The following is a 9,625-nucleotide window of genomic DNA, read 5'->3' as shown; positions in this document are numbered from 1 at the left end:
AGAAGATTTGTGAATTAAAATAGTTCTTTTTTATTATTACTTAACTATTTTTTGCGTGTTTATAATTATTGCAATTGCAGCACTAGTTAGTAATATCCGACGTATGTGGCAATCATAGTGTCCGGACCGTTCATTTAGTGTACCTACACTTTGCAAACTACTATTAATTATCAAATGATTGTTTCCACAGCCACGTTTTCTTTTCCAAATGATTAATAAGACATACATATCAGTATGTCAACTCAGTAAATTGAAACTATATTTTTGAAACGGTCGCCTTCCACTCTTCTACATTAAACAAAATCATAATACTTTAAATACTATATATTCTATAATTGCATATATCTAAAACTTAAACTCATAGTATATAACCACAGCTAAGAGTTTATATTCACGAAATAATATTCCCGAAACTTAGCCATCATTTCTTACAGTATTAGCACACTCGAATTAATATATAGTGGCATATATGTTGATTTAAACTGTACAGATTCCATGAAAGGAAAACAAAAAACAAAACAACAACAGTATTTTAAATGTAAGACAATGACACAATGTTACCAAGGAAGGGTGTTATGGGAAAGAACGATCAACAAATCAACTATTTTTTTTTTAACTTTATGAACACACAACCAATAGAGTAGATACATTATTATGTTTTAAAATACATGTATACAAATCACTTCCGTGTATGCAGTCTTTAACATTGGCAGGAACGATCAAATTATTTTGTAGTTATGATGTGTAATCTTATTGGATAGTTGGAGATATGTTCCGGTATATTAACATTCCAAAAATGTGGAAAACCAAGAAATATATCAATTCTATTTTTGCGTACAATGCCGCCCCGTCTTTCGGTTGTTGACAATACAGGAAGACATACAATGATATTAGTCATTCTATTCTTAAGATGAAAAGTTAATAATAAAACTGAAAAACCCATTTGAAGACTATAAATACAATTCGTTTCATATGGTGCTTGATGTGAAGTTAAGATACCCCCCTCTCCCGATAATATGCGATGCGTCGGCTTTATTTAAGTACCCCGCATCGAAAATGGGAATCCAACATCAATATTTCAGTGACGGAGTATGCATTTCAAGACACGCTAAGTGGATATAAGTAAACATTTTGCAATTTCTGCATATTTCAAATACTATTAACTGCGCTGGTTTAAACGGATGCGAACAACAGGTCCAAGCGAATGACTCATTTTTAAATTTCAAGTATCAGCGCTAAAACCCTGGGGCTATTTGACGCAACTCCAAATACGAGGGGCCTTCAAGCGTCAGCGTAGCGTAGTAGTTTTTACGTTTGGAGTTGAAACGCTTGTTTGATTGGTTAACAAAAACGGAACAGGAAAATTTCAAATATTTCAAATGTCAATCGCGTATTTAAGAGCGTTATTAAACTAAATATTGACAGGTTAGACAAATCAATTAAGCATTTTATGATGTTTACAGGCCAATTTGTATCCATGTGGACGTTGTCAACAATGTTTGACGTACGCACGTCGACGTAAACAACCCTGAGGCACGTGAGGTATTCCGAAAGGCAATTCCACGTTGTATAACAGACTGACGGACATTTTACTGACATGTCACTTTCAGAGCATCGAATAATCGAAGTACATTTAAGCTTACGGAGATATAGCAATAGAACTTGACAAATCCTTAATGTATGTATTGTGATTACAATTAGCGGTTTACAATTTGGTAATACATTTGAAACAAACAGTCATATATGATATGCATGAAAGCCTTTCTGATATTAAATAATAAATCTCCTATTCAATCCGTAAGAGTTAGAGAATAACTATTTTTCTGTTCCTTCTTTTACACTGTTTACATGCAGCTTAATAAGTTGCACGGTGAAAACGTGATGTTGCACAGCTAATGAAATATATTTCTTCACGCATGCAGATCGACCCTAGTATTAGTTTATAGATTTGGCTTTCAATCTATGCAAAACCATCCACCCACATCGTCAAAGAGTCACTAATTCCAACCCGAAGACATTGTAGATTGTTCCTTTATAAAACTGGGCATAATGCATGTGCGTAAAGAGTCGTCCTATGTTAGCCTGTGCAGTCCGCACAGGCTCATCAGGGACGACACTTTCCGCCTAAATTTGAATCTTGCTAAGATGAGACTTCATTTAAACGGAAAATGTCATAAAAGCGGAAAGTATCGTCCCTGATTAGCCTGTGCGGGCTGCACAGTCTAATCTGTGATGACACTTTACGCACAAGCATTATGCACAGTTTTCTCAGAACGCGACTCATATCTGTTCCAATATGTCTCCAAAAGAGCTGCTTGTTAGGTTACAGAAATGAGTGCAAGACACAGAGGGCAATTCAGCTGAGTTCTGTGAAAGCCTGTGTTAAGCCATGTGTGAAAAGCATCGTAACAGATAAGCCTATAAAGTCCGAACAGGCGTATCTGGGGTGACACTTTCCTATTTTCGTGTACATTTTAAAAGAAAAGTCTCTTCAAAAGCAAAATTGAGTTAACGGAAAAGAGCCCTTTCAGATTATCCCGTGCGGACTGTTCAGTCTAATATGGGACCACATTTTGCACAAATGCATTAAAGCCGATTTCCCCAGATTTTCCAACTCAATTGGATCTTATGTTAATATTTCATGCGGATGACTAGTTATAGTAGGTAGATGTAAAGTGAGGGCTCGCACATGTATCCCTGGGCTGTGAGGGACCACGTGAATATAATTGTAAGAACCATTCATTACAAATAATAATAATAGTGTAGATGAGTCCCATGCAGAGTACTTGGTGAAATATATCACCTTCAAGTTCGAAGCGTAAATTTGATCATATGCCTTTACATAAACACTGGTACAAACATAGGACCCCCGGGGGGGGGGGGAATCAATACCAATACGTCAGTGACTCATCCGCGCGATCATCATCATGTGACCATCCGGTGCAGAACAACACGTGGCGTGACTAACCGCAACAAGGCGTAGAAAGTTAGAAACGTATCATGTTAGCAACGTGTTACATTTATTTGTCATTAGATATTTTGAATTTTTTGTTATATTATTTAATTGAGTCTCGCTCTGCGAAATGGGGTTTAACCCTTTGAATGCTGGGAAATTTGTCATATGCAAAAATGTCGTCTGCTGAATTTCTAAAATTAGCATTTTCTTTGATTTTTTTCAAAGAATACTGTCATAATAGCAAACATTTTGGATCCTGATGAGACGCCACGTTCTGTGGCGTCTCATCTGGATCTAAACTGTTTGCACAGGCCTTTAAAATTCGGTTCCAGCTCTGGAAGACTTAATGCATGTGTGTACAGTGTCGTCTTAGATTATATTGTGAAGTCGGCACACGCTAATCAGGAACGACACTTTCCGCCTAAGCTGGATTTTGGTTTAGAATTCACTTTCTTAAAACGAAAAACTCCATTAGAGCAGAAAGTGTTTTCCCTGATTAGCCTGTGCGGACTGCACACGCTAGGGATGACACATAACGCACATGCATTAAGTCCGGCTCATTCATATATTATAGTCAAGGAATATATTTATGAAAGGTTTGTCTAATCAAAAACTCAAGGCTTACGTTTGTTTTTGTTTCCCGCAATTTTTGGGTTAGTTCAATATTGTTTTTTATTTGCCTATTAATACCAAAGGAAAATTACAAAACAAAAGCTAATTCCGGTTTCAGTGGCGCAACGTAGCTGCTTCCGAGACAGCCGTTCTTACACTCCGATATCCCGGAACTTAAATGATCGAACTATTTTACTATAAGGCCTACGCCAATCAAGTACGATTTGATGTCCACACTTCATAGGCAAATCTATATAATGTTCACTATCGGAAAACGCTTTAAAAAAATATATTTTCCTTATTCTTATTGGTAAACTAGACTACCAGTAAATTGATTAATTGATATTCTCACAACTATATTTTTCCGTAATCTTATTGGTAAATATCCAGTAAATATTCAGATTGATATCCTGGTTCCGGTTAAAGGTGAAATGGTTAAATTCTTTAAGAATTAAATGTATAACGTCACAAATAACGTGCTCACACCATCCTCACAATCAAGTTTGTGTGTTTTTTTAACCTACAATGTTACATTTAGAGAGCCAATACAACGTGCGTTTGGATACATAATGTCAATTTCATAGCTCTACACTGATAACGATCGTATACTTGTAAAGATATAATAAATGAATTGTTTGCCGATGTCTTAAACTAAATTTTTAACCCCTTTTCAATAAGTGCATTCTACAAGATAATTAGTGGTAAAACTGACGTGCTAAACACAAGATATACCAATTAAAATAGATTCGTTTTATCGCGATTTCCCGTCCATTTTGTTTTTATTAAAACGTCTCTGTCCTATCTTATAAATGACTGAGAATGAGGAAAGCATTCGCACGCAACGCCGACAGGTCGCAACATATTGAGTATGATGTTGTGAACATGTTGCATGCCTTGCAATTGTAAGCCCATGGTTCAATATCCACACACGAAGATATTACACGAACTTTGCAATGAAACACAGTACTGGTTCTACCCTTCGAACGGACTCAAATGTGCCTCATTAAGCCTTTGACTATCAATTCATTCACCTTTAAACATTTATCCTTAAAAACCGATCCAAAACGTAAACATTGAGCGCGCCGCAGGGCTTGTTTGTTCTGTAGATTGTACTTGTTATTGGTAACGCACGTGCGGGATTGATCAACTTTCTCTAAGCAATTTGTATGCATTGCGAAACAAGGTTAGAGTTGTATTCAGTTCAAGTAGTACAGGGATATGTCGAACGTTCAATGTCCTCCGTAGACTATCGTCAACACCGATAACAAGCTGTCCGGACGGATGGTGACACTAGCGGGCTTGCCGTGTGGCTCGCCATGCTGATAAGTCCAACTTGTTGACGCTCTGAAATATTAAGCTACTTCTTATACTGGTAATCCAAAGAATTTAACCCATATAAAAAGTATCTCTACATTCTTTGCGCGTCTTATAAATAAGACTACGTTTCTGATCTGTAACTATGACATTGATATTCTAGGTACTACCATAGGTGGAGCAGTGGTCATGGACTGGGTCCGGTCCACTGGTTTAGACTTACGACTACCGGGGTTATTCTGTTAACAACTGTTCAGAACCGGTTCAGAATATTCTGCTTTGTTTAACTTAGGCTTTCACATTGAATCTGGCTTGGAAGTCACAATATCTATATGCATCATACTTTATATAAAACGATTTATTAATGACATAATTAATGATCAAAACGCATAATTTTTGCAAACGCTAAAATACTATCGACTCTGTCCTTTTCTCACAGCCTAAGCCTTGGTTGTTAGATACGGCCTTGTGTTTTCTCAAAGACTAAGAATTGGTTGTTAAATACGGTCCTATGTTTTCTTAAAGGCATATACTTGGTTGTGAAATACGGCCTTGTGTTTTTTCAGGTCTGAAGGCTTGATGGGCAGTAGACTTGGTTGAAAAATACGGTCATGTGTTTTTCAGGCCTGAAGGCTTGACGTGCAGTAGACTTGGATGTGAAGTACGGCCTTGTGTTTTTCAGGCCTGAAGGCTTGACGGGCATACTTGGATGTAAAGTACGGCCTTGTGTTTTTCAGGCCTGAAGGCTTGACGGGCAGTAGACTTGGATGTAAAGTACGGCCTTGTGTTTTTCAGGCCTGAAGGCTTGACGGGCAGTAGTCTTGGTTGTGAAGTACGGCCTTGTGTTTTTCAGGCCTGAAGGCTTGACGGGCATACTTGGATGTAAAGTACGGCCTTGTGTTTTTCAGGCCTGAAGGCTTGACGGGCAGTAGACTTGGATGTAAAGTACGGCCTTGTGTTTTTCAGGCCTGAAGGCTTGACGGGCAGTAGACTTGGATGTGAAGTACGGCCTTGTGTTTTTCAGGCCTGAAGGCTTGACGGGCAGTAGACTTGGATGTAAAGTACGGCCTTGTGTTTTTCAGGCCTGAAGGCTTGACGGGCAGTAGTCTTGGTTGTGAAGTACGGCCTTGTGTTTTTCAGGCCTGAAGGCTTGACGGGCATACTTGGATGTAAAGTACGGCCTTGTGTTTTTCAGGCCTGAAGGCTTGACGGGCAGTAGACTTGGATGTAAAGTACGGCCTTGTGTTTTTCAGGCCTGAAGGCTTGACGGGCAGTTGTCTTGGTTGTGAAGTACGACGCTATTTTTTTCAGGGCTACTGGCTTACCGGTAAGTAGTTCGACCAGTCTCCGTCGTCATTATTTATTGAAACACTAATATATGTAAGGATCCGTCTGGAATACATAAACCAGGAATTCGGAATTTGCTCATATATCTACAATGTTCTGCATGGCGATTGTTACAGGCTGTCACAAAATGACCTGGTCTCTCGCCGCCAAAAAGATTCATACATACAAACAATGCATCCCAGCGACTCGAACGTGTTATGTATCCATTAAAACGTCGAAACATTGTGTTCACAGAGATATTAGAACATAACATGCCCCTGTGGGAATAAGTGCTCTTGCAACAAAATTGTCTGGTTGCATGTTTACGTTATACAACATACGTTTCTTGTTAGGGCGTCGCAAAAAAATTGACAAGTTTGAAATTCTTGCTTACCGCTCATTGTTCTTTATGTCTCCTCATTGCACTGAAATTCTTTAATTTAGCATAAACATTAATACAATGTAAGGTGTCACAATATGAGGTGTTTCCACATGTCGTTAACGGCAGTTACAACGTCTTGACGCGCAAATACAAGGTTCTTCATAAGCGTTGACGCGCGTTTAATGTTCAATGCGTAGGTTGAGGCGTTTATTAAAATATTCCAGGACAAGGGTCGTGTAAAACATAAATACGCCACTCATATATGTGTTTGTACTGTCAGAAATACAAGGGTTTACGTTGTATCTGTACTATACAACATATCATATGTACTTAGAAGCAACTATTTGTATTGTTTTTTGTATTTTTTGGCGCTAAGAATGTTCTAGAAAAAATACCATTGTGCGGGGTATTGTGGGGGGGGGGGGAATTAAACTGTAAAACGATGCAATTAATGCTTACCAAATTACTTTAAATACTCAGCTTGACTAAAGCAATAATTAATGAGCAAACTAAATCTTATGTGGATTCAGGTTGTACAAAAACACTAAAATATTTTGAGACATTTTATAATGTGTGCATTTGTAAAACGTTATAAGCCTTACATTTATTGATGCATTGCGCACACAGCAGTTTGTTTACTCTCACCCGGCCATCAACCGTTTATGCAACGACCCAATTTTTTATTACTCCAGGTTAGCAACTTCGATTATATTCGCAAAGTCAACCATTACTTATAAAGAATGAATATCGTAGACTTTTGGAAAATTTCTGTCATTGAATATAATTATTAAAGTGGGAAATAATGGTGTATGGTTAAAGGATGCTAACGAAAAACAAGTAAGCTGGTCGTCTACATTACATTAGTGGATTATTAGTAGAGATACGAGTGAAAACTAAAAAGTTACCGTTAACGCTTATAGATGATAACTGATATGAACATGAAAGTCGTTACCTGTATACTAATAAATATAAGGTACAATTATGTAACCCGTGTGGCTAGTACGATTTCATTTTTTTCATTTTTATTTAACACCCCTCGTTAATGGTGCTTTAATGTTAACATTAATCTAAAACCGTTGTCGTAAATTTTTGTGACGAAGGGAGGAATGCAATATTTGTGTTATTATTTCGTAAACATACGTAATCAAACATACCATTTCAAATGAAATTTGAAAATATTTGAAAAGGCTTTTCGCTGCGATAGCAGTTCTAACATCTTTGCGCATGCGTAATACCCACCGAGTTACACTTGATGTCGCAAGAAAGATAATCATTTTACAAAAATCGGTCAATTAGGTCAAGGTCATCGTGGATTATATCAGTGTACAATTGTTCGCTTGAGATATGGCGATGAAAACAATCAGCTGGCGCCCGCGTACATTTAGGAATTTTGTAATTTGAATTATGAAACATTAACATAGCTTATAAAATTTGAGTTAAATACAGGACCACTCTTAAAAGATTAAATAAAACTTTTACCTTTCTCTATTTAGCTGTATATTGATAACTTATTTAATAGTCTATGTAATCTATGAGAAGCTGATAATTGTATTTTCGGCACAACTAATATGTAAAAAACGCAGTAATAAATACAAATTAAATAATGCGTGAATGCCTATAAGTTGTGTATATATATCTGATGATTGTAACGGTTTTATAAATGTAAACTGTTTTTTATTTCGTTTAAATCCCAATAATGTGCTTAAGCAACTAAAATGCGAAGGTGCGAGATATACATGAGAGATTCGAAATGCGCGTGATAGAAGTGCTTTTTGTGCTTATGAAATTCATAATTATATGTGTGTTTCTTGCAGGCGTTTTCACCCCGTTGATTACTGATACGTGACCCCCGCTAACCACATTCTTTTCACTGCAAGAATTACGTAGCTTTCAATATTTACTAACCAGCGGGCCATTAAAATCGGGAGGCTTGCCAAAATATTGTGTCAGCACAATTATATAACATTTGAAAGTTAATCGCTAACAATATCTAGGTTATCGATATTTCTCACTTATGCAGGATCCTCTTTCTGTGCAAAAGTGGTTTTAATGCATGTGCGTAAAGTGTCGTCCCAGATTAGCCTATGCAGCCCACACAGGCTCATCAGGAAACTGGATTTTCACTCAGAAGAGACTTTCTTTAATACCACAAAAGTGTCGTCCCTGAAAAGCCTGTGCGGACTGTACAGGCTAATCTTGGACGACTATTTAAGGCCTGTGCGGACTGTACAGGCTAATCTGGGACGACTATTTAAGGCCTGTGCGGACTGTACAGGCTAATCTGGGACGACTATTTAAGCGCATGCATTCACACATGTTTGCCCAGAGCGAGGCTCATTTAAAAACTGACCACTTAAAAGATCTGGGCCACCGATATCTCTCACATATTTATAATACCTGACGCGATAATAACAAACAATGTTAATAATTTCAAAATAATTTTTAAAGCGAAAAGCATGACCCACAGAATGCTGTAAACACATAACGATATGATACTGCTATGTGTACAGAATCAATTATATTTGTGTCGCATGGGAACAAAACAATCCATACCCCTGTATCCGCTGGAACACTTTTCTTAACGGCACCATACTTGAAGTCCTGGATTTACAGAACCTAAATATCTCTATGAAATTCTGGCTAAATGCATGTGATTGAAGTGTAGACCCAAATAAGCCTGTATAATATGCACAGACTTATCACGGACGACACTTAACGCCTAGACTGGATTTAATTTGAAAGAGACTTCGTTTTGGACGCAAAAATCCATAAAAGCGGAAAGTATGGTCCCTGATAAGAGATTGCGGACTGAGAAGGCTAATCTGGGACGACACTTTACGCGCATGCATTAAGCCCGCTTTTCCCAAAGCGCGGCACATATTAATTGTGTCTTAGTTGACGTTCTAATACTTTCATAATATCCTCGCAAACTTTAATTGGGCAACCGCCAACGAATTTCCCCACATGTCCAAAATATACTATTCGTACATGTAAATGCATTGTAAATGTAGACCAAGGTTAAAAAAGTGGGCTTT

The sequence above is a fragment of the Dreissena polymorpha genome, chromosome 9 (genome assembly GCF_020536995.1).
Source record: "Dreissena polymorpha isolate Duluth1 chromosome 9, UMN_Dpol_1.0, whole genome shotgun sequence".
In the NCBI taxonomy this organism is placed as follows: Eukaryota; Metazoa; Mollusca; class Bivalvia; order Myida; family Dreissenidae; genus Dreissena; species Dreissena polymorpha.
This window is presented reverse-complemented; position numbering follows the sequence as displayed.